The sequence below is a fragment of the Ischnura elegans genome, chromosome 8 (genome assembly GCF_921293095.1).
Source record: "Ischnura elegans chromosome 8, ioIscEleg1.1, whole genome shotgun sequence".
Classification (NCBI taxonomy): domain Eukaryota; kingdom Metazoa; phylum Arthropoda; class Insecta; order Odonata; family Coenagrionidae; genus Ischnura; species Ischnura elegans.
Window position 1 is genome coordinate 52243703 of NC_060253.1, and position 15818 is coordinate 52259520.

Here is a 15818-nt window from a genome sequence, read left to right on the forward strand (position 1 = left end):
ATTATTTTCCATTTCCGCACAGAATTTTTCTCATAGATTGATATCTAGACATCTGATCAAAAATGATAATTACAGATTTCCAATTGATTTCCGAGATACAAGGTTACAATATCATTTGCTTCAATAGGTTCCGATAATAACAAAGTAATCCTGAATAGCTACGTAATGAGTACGCAGGGATAGGGCTAATCCACAGGATGGACGTTAACAATTAAGCTCATATAAATGGCATTTAACAGAAACGTAAATCACATTTTTCAAATGAACAAGTTTAAAATATTTAAACCCAATCAATTAGTATCGCGTCTATTTTTATCACAAACTAACAATACAGATAAATATTTCAACGAATCACCAGGTACGTGAATGATTTAAGGTAACTTTACGTTTGTTTCCAAAATTGGATACAGGATAACAGAATAAAAACTTTAAGCCGTGAATTGTACAGTAATTCACGTGAATTCAAGGAATATTGTTCAAAAATGGGCCCTGAAATAATAATGTAGAACACAGCATCAAGGACATACATGTGAAGAGATGCTCAAATGTGAAATGATAGGCTGATAAGAGAATTGAATGGAGAACTACGTCCTTTATTGTCCAAGAATTGAATGGAGAACTATGTCCGATTGCTGATTTAAGACGGATATCTCATAGATATATGCGGATATAACGGAAGTTTTAAAATTTGAACTCCATGTTTTTAAAACCACAATTTATATGTATTAGCATTCACAGTGTGACGATACTCATTTTCGTGTGGTATTAGTGAATAGCTCTTGGCGTCACAAATGAAATATGGAGATTTCTGAGAAGTGCTATATAGTGGTACAGGGGGTGGTACAGGATAGCAATACATGGGCTTATCATAAAAGAATGGTGCGGTTTTAGTAAACCATAGAAAGATAGTAGGGAAATGTCAAGACGTTGTTTTCATGTGGGGAACAAAAGCGTTGTTTTTACGACAAATAATTCGCGACCAAAACCACGGGATTAATGAAACTATCGCAACTATTACGAACCAATGTTCAGACAGTAATGTCCATACAGAAGTTGAGTATTGCTTGGTGATTTCTCGAGCGACTTAGGGTGCGTAAAGTGAAATTTATGAATTACGTAAAAAATTGTTTGAGACCGAAAAAAAATAAAATATAAAATGAAAGTAAATTCGTTTTCAATAAAAAAATGCTGGAAACAGCACCATTATTTCATGATAACACTGCATTAGCGACGAAGTTGGGTTTTCTTCTCCTAAAGTGGCTTAGGAAGCACGAACTCCGTCTAATGCGCCATTACGCGGACTTATGACGTCAACACTTACTTCGGCAACACTCATCCTGAAGTTCGCTTAGAGTACATGGCTTTGTGGGTAATCTGTAGATACGAGTTCGAATCCCGGCAAAGCCCAGTATTTTTTTTAACGGCGAATTTCATCCTTGGTGTATATATATTACATGAATGATGTCTGCGATCAAATTGCTTATGATACTGGTGGCTTGCATCGATAGGGGGTATATGGCAGGAAAGGAAACATAAGCTGACACCGGGGAAAGTTTGGGAGGAAGTCCCGGCAGATGCGAAATGCCCAGAAATTGGGGAGAGAGTTAAGAGTCTAGGAAACCGATGTGAGGGGACTGGGGGAGAATGGAGGGAATATGAAATGAGTTTTGGGAAGCAGATCCTAGCGGATGCGAAGCCATGGAGAAGAGATATCGGCCTGGAGAGAGGGAGTTGAGCTAAATTTTCTTCTCGCGGCTCAGCGGAGCCGAAAAGCAACACACCTGAGTCTCACCGGGTCTGGAGGCAGCCAAGTAAACTTCGCTGAATGCTGAGGAAAGATACGCGAACAGGCTACCCTATTTCATGGGAGTCTCTCGAAGTTCAGCGAGCCGGCAATATTGTGAGTTGAAGGAAGTCTGTTTTCCAGCTGATGCAGATATTCCAAAAGTAGCATCGAGAAATTTTTACCGTTTCTTATTTGTAGATTCCAGGGTTCACAAGGTTCATATCGACGCCAATAAAAATAAAACTGGGTATAAATAGTAGCATATAAATATGTGAACTTTGTAATGAAGATAATAAATAAACAACCAAAAACATTACAAAATAGGCCAAGAAGGACGTAAGGCATTATGAATTGAAAGAAATTGAGGGAATGGAAGAAAGAATGACCAAAAGAAGGTATAGGGTCGAAAAAAAAATTGAATTGATAACTAAGTGAGGTTTAATTTCGGTTTCACTATGATTTTCTAGAAAAATGGAAGAAGTTATTCCAATCTTGGTTTGGCAAACGCAAGAATTTTCGGTAAGTAATTTGTTTCATTTCTTTATAAAACATCCCACAGATACATAAAAAATGGATACATGAGGGCTGTCTATAAAGTAGCAGACGTTTCGAAATAAAAAATAAACAAAGTGAAAATAACAATTTTTATCATAGACAATTTAAAGATAAACTCTTTGGCTATTTCTATGCTCGATTACCATATAAATTTAGGCATTTATCATGACGTGGTGCAAGCTTTTCAATATCCTCTCTGTAGAAATCTGCCGCCTGCGAGTTCAATCGCTGGTTTAGGTACACTGGCATGCAGTTCATCGTCAGTGTCTAATCGTTGCGAAGTGAGCCATATCTTCATCGATGGGAACAGGTGTTAGTACCGGTATTCCCTCAGCTCTAAATTCGGTCTGTATGGCGGATGATTGAAAAATTCCCATCCCAAACCATCCAAGAGCTCTTATGTTCGAATCGCCATGTCGCTACCTTGGTTTGACAAGGTCCTAACTGACAATTTTTGCTAAATTTGGTGTTTTCACCCAAATATAACTAAGTTTATGTTTCTCTATGTGTTGCACCGGTTTTTATTCCTCTATGTAAAATAATAAAAGATTTAGACAGACAGTGACAAAGTTCCAACTGCAAGGAGAAAAAACTAATATTTGGTGTGACAAGGTTCCAACTGAACGTTTTTGGTGGTATATTGTCAGCTGATCAAATTGAAAGAAGAGAAACTCTGTCTTAGTTTGTTATGATAACGAGAGGTTATGTTTGTTTGTTTATTTGTTACTTGGTGTAAGCATTGAAGTAAGCATTAATTTATAATTGACAGTAAAATACCAAATTCATCATTTAACAATAACTTAAATGACGAAATGTCTGATGCTAGTTTGAGTAGTATGAGTGATTTGTTTGGTGACAACTCACATTAGGTGGATGAGCGTTGCCGTGGTAAAACAAAACTTTCCTCTCGAGATATAAGTGATTGAACGATCTACGGCCGTTTTACCGTTGAAAGAAAATAAATTCTCCGTCTTTGCTGGGCAAAAAGGTAGGGGGAATGGGGTGGGAAGTTGAAAGGATGACTGTGGCGTGATACGCAAAAATTAAGCTGAAACACAATGAAACAAACAATCGCGCAAGCTCTCTCACTCACATAAAAGATTTTCTCTAAGAATCAAATTTCCGAGAAGGTCTCAACCACACACACACTCATTTTGCGAAGCTTCCGCATACGCCAGTGACCCACTCACACCAAAGAAATAGACAAAAATATAAAACTAGGAAAATCACGCACACATTCACGCACCTCGCGGATTTGCTCTCTGTGAATAAATTAATTTTCTTCTCGAGATTTCCCCGATGCTTGATTTGTGTCGCGTATGCCAATTTCCTGAGCGATTGTTCCTTGACCGTACACGTAGCAAATCTGGCGATTTAAAGCCTGAATCACACGACCATTTTATTCGTCGTTTTCCAGTGATTGCTATCGTGATCACTATAGTGATCACTCGCAAATGATCGTCGCCGGTAATTGTTTTTCGCGATCACTCTAATTATGAGGATTCCCATCACTTTTTCCATCACTCGTCCAGTCGCTTTTTCCGTCGCTGAAACCGTCACTAAAACCCCATATCAGCCAATCGGAACGCATTCCCCTATGGAGCGATTGCAGAGCAACATTTTACAATCGTGGGAATGGCATAGATAAACAAACACGCTATATATTTTCGTGATGCGGGTCCTATGACAACGAGCTGTGATATTGGAAGTGATGTGAAAGGCGACGGCGGGAGGGACCGTGTGATTCAGAAAAATTATCACTTGAGCGATCACTTTTCCCTTCACGAAAAGTGATCACTAGAGCGAAAGAAAAAGAAAGAAAATGATCGTGTGATTCAGGCTTAAATTTCAATTGCTTTGTGATTTTTCGCCCACAAAAACTATTCATAGATCGTACTTGACAACTGGCGGGATTTTCAATTGCAGCGCTCATTTTAACACTCCCCTGTATATAAAATACGTTAGGCACGATGCACAAGATATCCTAGCTGGTTGTGGACGGAGTGTAGAAACACTCTGATGCCAAGATAGCGGCGCTAGTACCGCCCACTGCCGTGCCATTCCAAAAACATCTGTTACTTTCTAGACAGTCCTAGTGCTCGAATTCCACGTTTGACATACGTGTAGAGAGGTTAAAACATCGAGATTAAAAATCGAATGTCCAGTTTGTGTTCACCGTTCTCCTGATAGTGGTAAAAATATGAGTGCCCCATATAGCTAATGGCGGTACGCCGAACCTCTACTTTATTTAACCATACTTCTTACTCGGTGAGCGGATTGAAACTTAACTGTCCGAAGGTGAAGCGCGTGGTCCCTTCGGAGCAAAACATCTGCGTTTCGTTTCGTCCTAGAGTTTTAGGTTAGTTTCGAACCGAAGTATTTTTGACTCCGATTTCGTTTCTATCCTGAGTGTAGCTCCCTGTGTTTAAATCCATTCGTTTCGTTTATATATTTCGCTCCTGGGAACAAAACTATGGAAATTTTACTGGCTTTGACTTTTGCTTAGCTTCGATTGCCATCCCTGGACGTAACGAGTCATTAGACTGCATAGATTTTCTGATTGGGCTCATCGAGAAGAGTTTATAATAGGGGAAGGAAGGAAGGAAGGCGGATACTCTCTCGGTTACAAAGATGATGCCATGTAGCTTCACTGACGGAGCTGTGTTCCACGGGTTTCTGAGAGTGCCGTACCTCGCACGATTAGCGTGCGGACAAATTGAATCACGTTCCAATATCCCAACTCCACTTTAGATAATCCACGGAAAATTTTCTTTGAGTGCCGGAGGAGATGAAAGATAGATCGAGTATCGTGTGACTGAAAGATGGCATAATTTCATAGGAATCACCCTAACTTACTGACTGTATTGCTAGAGGAATTTCCATAGATTTACTTGCTCCATAAAATTGGATGATTTTCTGGTATTTCTGCTCAAAAGGTCTTGCAATTCCGCAAGAATTACAATCAGGTAGTTTACGTGATCAATACCTCCCTCGCAAATTATGATCTCTTTCAATCATACGTCATCTCCTCTGGCATTCAAAAAAAAGTTTTCCTTGGGAGACATGAACAACAAAGAGAAATATTACTGATATCCACACCTTTGATCCCTCAGACCTCCTTTATTAGGTAATTCAGGGATAGGAGTTGAAGGAATAAAAACTTTGCCTTTTTCAGATGATTAATTTTGTCCGGCCATGGTTTTGTGACAGCATAACATTTTCAAGGAGAAAATTCATTCACACCTTGAAAATGTTACGCTGTAACGAAAACTTGGTCAAACAAAATAAATCATGCGAAAAAAGCAAAGTTTTTATTCCTTCAACTCTTACGATGAAGGATCTCCACCAAGTGACGCCGACTATTTAAATTCAGGGATAGATGAGCCCTTGAGACAAGCTATCGGAACCCATAGCTCCGAAGCAACCAACCCTATTTCCGAAACCATACCGCTCCTCGCTCACCCCCAGGCATCAATGGTTTCTGCGGGTCGTTCATGAGGTTCGGCCGTCACCCTGAAAAAACAAGTTAATACGCCATTTTTTCTCTATTCGGCCATTTTCGACGGTCGCTGGATGCGTAATAGCATTATAAAATTCTCTATCATGTCGCTGCGCGTTCTAGTTCAGAATAAACTCCGTTAACTTCAACAAACTCAAGGTGTACGATTTAACCCCTATTCGCAAAGCTTGACATACATGGCAGACACTTTCTTTTCAACCATGCTCGACCAGTCAGTGTAATATATGATGACGTAAAAAAATAACCGAAAAACGCTTGTATCCAAACACACCACGGTGATAGTATTTAACGGCAGGTAAGGTATTACATGGGAAATTATAATGACCGAATATTGGCCATCTAACGAAAACAAGTACAGTGATGAAAAACTTTGACGTATTTGGAGGACGTAACGAGATTTGGAAGTGAATGTAGCATGATGACGGAGGAAATCGAATTAGTGCATTAAAACAGCTTCTCTGCAATTCAACATTAATTTAAATACATCGATGAACTTACCTGCCGTTGAATACTACCACAGCTGTGCTTAGATACGAGGGTTTTTAATCTATTTTTGTTAATGGAAAGGCTAATTACAAAAGCTTTTTCAGTCAAAGTCTGATGAGTTCTCAGGTAAATAGATTTCTCTAAAACTCAGACGATGAAAATTCGTGCCCGGATCTATCATTGCCAAGTAATTGCATCCCAAGATTCTTCGCCTCCGGAAACGAGCGCGCTAAATTATACGGCCGATAGCCACCGCGTTTAGAATTCATGAGTTTGGCGTTCGACAACGTTCGCTCAGGGGTAATTCATTTCAGGACCACCCCCACGGGGGATGTATGTGGGTGTAAGTTCATCATTGCGAAATAATGAAGGGGAGGATCGAATATTTTGGGGATTTTTGAAAAACATTGCAAGAGACATCCACTAAATGTGAACGTTTTTACTAGTTTACACTAATAGGCATTTACATAGGAGTTTTTTAATGACGGTTATTTAATTTTAAGCGTGATGCAGTAAGCCTGTGACCAGCTTCTCAAAGGCGCAAGATAAAAAGCTATATGAATAAGATGTAAGACCCTCGTAAGGGGTATTAATTGAGTTATTACGCGATTGCCATCTCAAAAAAATGGTAATGGGTTCTGATATAAAAGAAGGCAGGAAATATTATTGATATGAAAAGCAAACTTCAAGCTATTGCTACCATTGAAAAGATATATTACTCACTAGTGACTAGTTAGTTTAGATTTTAGAATAAATTTCCATGCTTATCGTTAAGGGAGCTAAGTAACTGCTGCGCACTTTTCTAAATTAATTCCAAATATGAAAATAGTGACGTATATTCTTGTACAATTCGAGTATTACGCTCGAGTGATATGGTCGAAGCTGTCCGCCATCTTTTCGTTGTTTTACTTATCTTATTCGTTTCTAAAAATCTTTACACTGTCACAATGCTATAATATTATTGAAGGAAAGGTATGGATTTCACGTAGGAGGAAGTCACATAAAATTTCAGCAGAATAAATTCTGCTGGTTTTTCCGGGTATTCTTCCGCGTTTATCCATTTGTAGGACGATATTTCGCCAACGTTCCAGTTGGCTTCCTCAGGTCCACTGAAGTGTTGATGCAGAAATTTGTTCATCTTATATACACCCCGTTTGCCGCCTTTTTTTCTCGAGGTGTGCCCTGATTGGTCAGGATCTTTGAAGACCCTTTTCCACGCGCTGGCGAGATTGTAGCCGTCTTCACGGTTGAAGTTCTTTGTCGTTTTGGCGATTTCAATTGCCTCCCTGATTATTCTCGGGTAGTAGCGGCCTTCTTTGTTCAGAAGAGAGGCGTTGTCAAAATCAATATTGTGTGTCGGTCCACTCCATTGGTGTTCCGCCACCGCTGACTGGGTGAAATGTCTATTTTTTACTGCCCTTCTGTGCTCTTGGACTCGGCATTTCAGTGCTCGTGATGTTCAGTGGACCTGAGGAAGCCAACTGGAACGTTGGCAAAATATCGTCCTACAAATGGATAAACGCGGAAGAATACCCGGAAAAACCAGCAGAATTCATCATAATCTCCGCGGAAGCCTACTTGAAAAAAAAAAATTTCAGCAGAATAATTTAATAAAAAATAGCCAACAATGCTATACGACGAGTTACTTCAAGCAAAATATAAAGACACATTATTCTACCTAATAATCATAAGAAAAGGCAAATACCTGCCATTAATATTCCTTGTGTTATTGAAATATCAGCGAGAGGGAGTGGATGACGACATGGCCGCAGGTGACACTACAAATATAATCGCCCCGAAAAATCGACTTCCTGCACGAAAACTTCGTAAAGACAAACTGCTCCATGAAATTTGTAGAATAACCTTTACTGAGAACTAAATTATCTTAGTTGGACTTCCGTCACGATAAATATCCCGATATAGTTCCCAAACGATACGATTCTAGATAGTGTCGGTATCATTTCTTGGGGATTTTCGAGCCAGGCAGCAGAAACGCGACGTGTTTGTAGGTTGATTCAGCGAATATGTGAAGACTCTACGTGAGATCGCACGAGGTTGCTACCAGAAACGTTGCACGATTTTTATCAAATATAAAAATAAATATTTACTGCACATCCAAGTCCTTCTTCAGACCACTACAGTTAACCATAAAATAGCAAACTGTAAAGCAATTGACCAACAATGAAATACCCTTAACTCAAGAGAATTTAAATACTTAACATAAATGCTTCCTTTGAGATGTTGCGTGGATCCCTTCTATCATAATTGAAACACTCTTCAGAAAATTTTACTTAAAATTAACTGAAATAAAACTTTATTATCCTTCGTATTCGATAATAATGCACCTCGTGCATCTTCAATGCACTGCTTTTTGGATTGCGAACCGGTTCCCTAAGGTTAGCAGTCAAACTGATTTATATTACCATGTTCCTCCCTCCCGTTATGGCGTTGTCAATTTTGTCTTCAAAACCTTGTTCCATTTTTGTCTAAGTCGCATTAATTTTAGCGTTTTACCCGTATCCGCAGAAAAGTTTATATTTTAAAACACACTATTTGCGGAAATCGTGCAGATCAATCTCCTGTGGTCGAAAAACTTTTCTGCGAAGTTAACGGGAGAGAGGAGAACGCGTTGGCGATGATGACGCACGTTGTTGATGCTGACTCAGCAACATTGAGGAGCGGTCTGACTATGCTTGGTTGATGTTAATTTTTATCATTTAAAAGTTCCCACTTAACTTAAGGCATCGGTGGTTCAGTGGTAGAATGCTCGCCTGCCACGCGGGCGGCCCGGGTTCGATTCCCGGCCGATGCAGAGAATTTTTGTTCTTGGTTTAACTCTAGATATCCTGTAATCCACCTTTTTCCTGGTATCAAACTCATTTTGCATCCCTCGCTTGTGGATGAACATTGCACTATCTACTAAGATAATAAAAAAACAGCATTCTTACGCTGTTATTTTACTTTCTCCTATAAATTTGGCTACCACGTTCCCCTCCAACAGGCATTTTTTTGTCGCTGTAATTTCCGCGTCTAGTGACCTCTGGGAATTACGTGAGTTACGGCTGTGTTATAATTCTAGTATATGGAAAGTTTTTGGTTATCATTAAAAAAAAGTTATTTTATGAACCAAAACAAACCACATATCCCTAAATTCACAAACACGCAGTTCAACCTTTGTCTGACAGCACCATGCCTTCAAATTTTCAAGTATATCGCGCAATCATATATTATGCGGAGGGAGTCCGAAGAACTTTCACAACTGAATTTCATATTCTCCGAGACTTTGGAAATCGCATTGTTTCAGGGAGGCAGATTTTTACAACGCAAAAATGTATACGAGAAATATTGGAAAATCTAGGCTTGAAATAGAAAAAAGGCAATTTTGATAATTTTCTAGAAGACCTTAATTTTACCGACTTAAACGGTTGGGATTTTCTTGACTCTCAATTTTTTAAAGATTTTTCGGCTTAAACTGTTGGTTCCAAGGCTGTGGAGACTCAAGCTACTTCAATCATAACATGGGAAGCTTAACATGACACGGATAGTGGGAGGTAAAGGTGAGAAAAAAAGGTACCATAAAAGGACACTTCTATAAACTAGATTGACGGGGTCATGACGATCATTGCGATGGACTTCTTAAGTTCCGCGAAAGAGGTCTTTCAGCCCTGCCGAAGAGCCATCAAAAGTGAACTGTGAAAGTTGCATAACTCGCTTTCCGTGCTTGTCAGGATATTCCGAGATGACAGAAAATGCGATGATGTTTTAGGGAAACTGTATTATGGTCATCGTGAGAGGCCTATGAAATTGGAAAGGACAGAGGGCCTCTTTGGATGAATACTAGGCGATGAAAAATTCAAGGGACAACATAAATGTTTACATAGAGAAATGCAAGGAAGCGTTCTTTCATGATTGAAAAACACTTCAGAATATTCTACTAAAATGAACTAATATAAAACTTTATTACCCAACGGTATTCGAGAATAATACATCATTCTCAGCCTCAGTTTATAAAAAAACTTTTATCTTAGAGTGTCCATCATGAAATCAAAACCTTTTCTTCTCTAATATACCTTTTTTTTGAAATATTTCCTAAAATAAGGATTATCTTTATTATTTATTTTAATTAATTAATTTATATTAATTATTACTAAAGCAGAAGTTTCATGACTTTTCCTATTTACCTCAACTATTTTCCAAAAAAATTGATAAGATGTATCTGTCACAAAATCTATTTAACAGATTTAAAAAATTGATTAACAGGAGTTAAATGTTAACTCAAAACTTAGTGAGCAAAATCACGACATAAAACAGAATTAAATTAGCTGAGCAGTGAATAACGTACAGGGAATGGGATATTCAAATATCGGAGACACACATATTGAACAAGATAGTATAAAAACACCATTTAACATTCACGCAAGTATGAGTTTTCAAGATTTTGTGCCACATTATCTGAGAATCTCAGATATATATTAACAACCTATGCAAGGAAAGGTTCACATTACCAGGAAACTAACCACCGGTATGGAAAACCATCCAATCAAACCAATCAATCGAAACAAAACTGCCAGCCATTAAAAATATATGAATGCAGTTTCACTTGAAAATTTCGAAAAATGTGCTAAATTTCATTTTTCAACATGAGACTTCCCTTCAAAAACTCTGATACTCTGATTGACAAGCGTTATTCGTAAGAATAACAAGATTGATACTAAAGTAAAAATAAACTTTTAAATCAATTATTCTATTTCTCTGTTTCGCATTCTAATATAAAATCGGTGACATTATGGCCTCGTAGAAAAATATCAAAATTTCCCTCTTTTTCTTCCAAGACTAGCTTTGTTCATATTGTTCGTATGAACTCTTCCGCTATAAACTGCGCATTCCCTGAGTGTAATATATATTGCGCGATATACTTCGGTCACACGGTCATTTTCCATTTTTTTATTAAGGGATAACGCAAAATTTAGTGATACTTAAGAATTAGGGTTCAGTAATTTAATAAAAGAACAAAATTGATAACAAATAACTTTCCACAAAATAGGATTATAACCCAGCCGAGATTTATGTGGTTCCCAGAGGTCACCAGACGCGAAATTTATGGCGACACGTGCAAATATGGGACATGATATGAAAGAAGATATTGAAAAAAATACCAGTCCGGAGGGGAACATTTTAGCCAAAATTATAGTAAAAAATAAGTTAAGAGTTAAGAATTGCGTTTTGTTTCTCCTCAGAAATGGAATTGAAGGAAATTAAACCTTAATAAAGATATTAATACTTAATCATTCACATGCAAGGGAAACAAAATTAGTTGTGTCCAGGATAATGGTGGATTACAGGCTGTCTAAGGTAAAACTGTGGACAAAAATCTTTGCATCGGCCGGGAATCGAACCCGGACCGCCCGCGTGGCAGGCTAGCATTCTACCACTGAACCACCGATGCGATGTGTATAATAATGAACTTTAAACTCCAAAACAAATCAAACATCACCCATGCATCACAAAACGGCTCCTCAATGTTGCTGAGTCAGCATCAACAACGCAAGTCCTCAGCGCCAACGCGCGCTACACTCTCCTCATAAGCAGAAAAATAAAACTGACAAAGGGAGGCGAGAGGTAGTGGTAGAATGCGTATCTAACATAAAAAGTGCTATCTTTCTTTCTTCAACCAATTGCAGTAAAATATTTTAACCACAGAAGATTGATATCCACGATTTCCCCAACGAATGTTTTTTAGTGGGCTGCAGATTAGAACGTCATTTGAAGTTCCACGTTCATTGGGGAAATGATCGGGAGTATTTCTGCCCCTTGCCCTGAGAGTATTTGATGATATCCAATTGGATTTCTAAGAATATATATATATACAAGTATTTTCCATTACTTTGGATAAAATGCAAAAATTACTGCGAATCATACAAAAATGGAATAAGGTTTGGAAGAACAAATGCACAATATGCTACTTGGAGGGGAAGATGGTAGACAATGGATATCAGTTTGACTGCGGTTACAATCCAAGGTTCGGAAAACCCTCGAAGGAAACCTCCATGTGAGATGAAGGATATGTACTCCGCAGCTAATCCGAGAGAGAGAATCCATACGCCTTTGGCTAATCCTAAAGTGAGCTCTGGGTATTCATTTAGTTAAAGCACCTTCGTGTTGAATCAATGCGCGAAGCAAAACTTAGAAGCTTAGTTTATTCCGAAGAGGTTCTAATATCAGCACCTTCGCTCCAAAACATTTTCTCGTCTAAACTGCACCATCGACACCATTCAGTACCGCCTTCGAGGCAAGAAGATTTTGTCCCAAAGCACCTTTTCGCCTGACGACATAGGCGAATCGACTATTAAAAGTCGGCAACGCTCTTGACCTACAATAGTGTCCCAATAAATGTAAAAAAAATAACGAGAGCTATCATAGCTTGGTTTTTCTCATATGGAAAACATATTTTAAACAATGGTTTTGGTAGATTCTTGCAGTGGATGCAGAGATAGTTCTTTGATGTATGGTTCTCCATCATTTTCTCTTTCATAAGGCGCTGAGGTTTACGCCTAAAAAATGTTTCTTTTTATATCGTTTAAAATTTCAAAAATTCGCATTCGATTGATCACTGAAGGTAAATATAAAATAAAAATATAGTTCGCATTGGAAACAATCTTTGAAATTTAAGGAAAATGTAATGTAGGCATTACGATAGTAAGTACATGATTTCAATTACCATTACACTTCCTAAACCTGGTAACCATGGAAATTAAATAATAACCGTCCTGAACCAAGACCGATATTGTAACATAAATATTCCATTATTTCTCCAGTTATCAATATTGCTATATCTGCCTTTAGTCCGAGGGGGAATCCTGTATATTTGATGACTTAATTAGTGCAGAGTGCATCGATGAAATATTTATCACTCATTCATCAGAAGTGCATTATCGCTAGTGATCCAATCAAAATTGTCAATTACATTAAGATATGATCAGTCTGCGGAATTGAATGGGTGAATAGTTTTTTTTTATTTTGCAATTTGAACAATAGAATCCTGCTCTATCTAAAAATGATAATCTATAAAAATCAAATTACTTGTATAAACTCGAATAGAGTGCGTCAAGGCCAAAAAATCGTGATAAAAAGCTCATGAACATCAAAACAGTATCTAACATAGGAGATATGATAAATTTAATAACGAAACTGAAGTCAAATGCCGCATTTTTCAGACAAACCTAACGAAACTCATAAAAATGATTTCAAACATGCATATGAGTCCAAACGCACGACGAAGAAATACTAAAATTCGTGTACTGTTTTGCCCAATGTCTTTAAAAGCTTATTTGCATCAAAATGTACATGGATTCCACCTATGAGGACAAAATGCTTAGAAAACTCATGAGCAAATTTTGAATTAAATACATAGACCATTGAAAGTGTGCAGCCGTGATAAAAACCCACTGAATTCTCAAGGGAGATGAAGATCACGAAAAATGGAAACGAATAACCGGTAACGATATCCGTTTAGGCACCCAATATTCTCCTCCTCTCCTCGTTCAGATAACGATTGTTCCAGCAATCGTTGGAACTATCGTGCATTCACACAACGAAGGTTGAAACCTGTGCTGCACTCTAGTGCTGACATCTAAAGTGAACGAGAAATTGATGGTTAGCGAAGCTGTTGAGGCACGCAGGGTCAAGATATTACTGTGTTCCACCTGTGTTTTAGGAATAGTTTTCCTTCCGCCACTATTCTTTCTTTTTTGGACCAATCCATGAAAAAAATACAGCGAAGGGAGCTTCACGAACTTTTCGTCTTTCTCTTGTCGCTTCCTCTTCCGGTCTCCCAGCGCCTAACCATCGTAGAGTGACAACGTTCGGAACTACGTGAACTATTGTCAGGGCATGCATTCACACATCTAGCTCGGCCAACTATCGTTAAGACGATCGCTCAGACGATCGTAGTCTGAACGAGGAACTACAGACTGAGTGATATGCAGTTAACACTTGGCTGAATAACTGGGTAATGTCGCTTTCTGATGACACCTAAAAGAATAACACTGGAGAACAATTCCTAACAGTTTTTCTGTTGACTTCAATTTTTTTTTAAATCTGCCATTGCGTAAAATAAGCATGTTATTTTCAAAACTGTATTCTGTTTTCTTGAACCACGTCAAGTTTTTTCACTGCACCTCGTGTGATAGTGATCACTCAAACCTAAATAGAGCGTCGATCACAAGAAGCATGATTACTCACCAACTGGCTGACATTAACCTTAGGAGACTGTTGCAGGGTAATTGACTCCGTAGGAGTCCAGCGAAAGGTGCATAGTAGTCCAGGTACGCAGGCAAGGACGTTGCAAATATCTGGAGGCACTGTTTCCGAGTTTTCGGCGAGGTAAAAGTTCCGCCATTTAGTTTGACAATTTTTGGACTCAGTCGCCGACTAATATTTTGAGGTGGATAAGTTATGTTCTAAACATGAACTAAATTATGTGAAAAATGCTACCGTAATCGTTAATATTTCGCCGGTGATTGTCATCGAATTTTTCCCATCGTTCGTGATACTTCTATTAATGTGTAAACTCTGTATCTGTTAGCTACTTTACAGGTGGAGATATCCTTGAAAATATACTTTATTACTGCAATTGTTAATTTCGATTGCCCATAATAAATTAAATACAAATTAGTGCAGGAAAATGACTAGTTTACTCTCGTAAAATTTAATTTTCAGCTAAGCTGGTTGTAGAACGTAACCAAGGTAATTGATAATAATTTTTCCCGCGGAAAAATACGTTTGAGTCATAACTTCGCGAAGCCTACCAATGAAGTAATAAATTTTTTTAAGATTGTGCGTTCCATAGTTTATTTTAATGCATTAATGTCTTACGGCCAAAAATTTCACCAGATAGTAAGCATTGACCCTTATGGGATTGTCAATGCTTTGGTCAAAGTGGGCGTGGCTTGTCCTACCCAGGCACCCCCATTCCGGCCACACTTCGCTCCACGCTCGAAACCAGTGGTGCCCCCTCCAGATATTTACAACCTCCTTGCATGCAAGAGATACTATAGTTAGACTCAAGCACCTAGCCCAAAATTTGTTTCGCTGGGAGCTTCATTATCGAGAGAGTTGCATATACCAACATTTTCACTGTCAAATCACACGGATCGGCAAACCATTCATTCATTGGTACCACATCATTCATCGTTAATTATTCTCTATGGGCAGTAGGTATATTAGGTAAAATTTCCCTCTAAATTCCTTCATATGCATATTTTGCATGATATATTATACAAAAAGAGGGTAGCTTAAAAAGTTGACGTGATGTATAGAAAAACTGAGGTTATTTTCTTATCCAGAGATCAAAGGTGAGTCAAAAACAAGTCTCATGTGTAAGACAACAAAATGGTTCTTCCTAAGTGTAATTGACAGATTCACAACCACTGAAAAAAAGAATCCGTAGATTCAATATCCTTCAAAATGCCA

At 38.2% G+C, this 15818-nt stretch overlaps 2 non-coding genes across 2 annotated transcripts; one reads left to right on the top strand and one right to left on the bottom strand.

The window, feature by feature from the left end:
* The first annotated feature begins 9088 nt into the window (after positions 1-9088).
* On the top strand, positions 9089-9159 carry Trnag-gcc. Its single transcript has one exon. It is a non-coding gene; the product is annotated as a tRNA-Gly (tRNA).
* A 2563-nt stretch (positions 9160-11722) lies between these two features.
* Positions 11723-11793, bottom strand: Trnag-gcc. Its single transcript has one exon. It is a non-coding gene; the product is annotated as a tRNA-Gly (tRNA).
* Positions 11794-15818: the final 4025 nt, after the last annotated feature.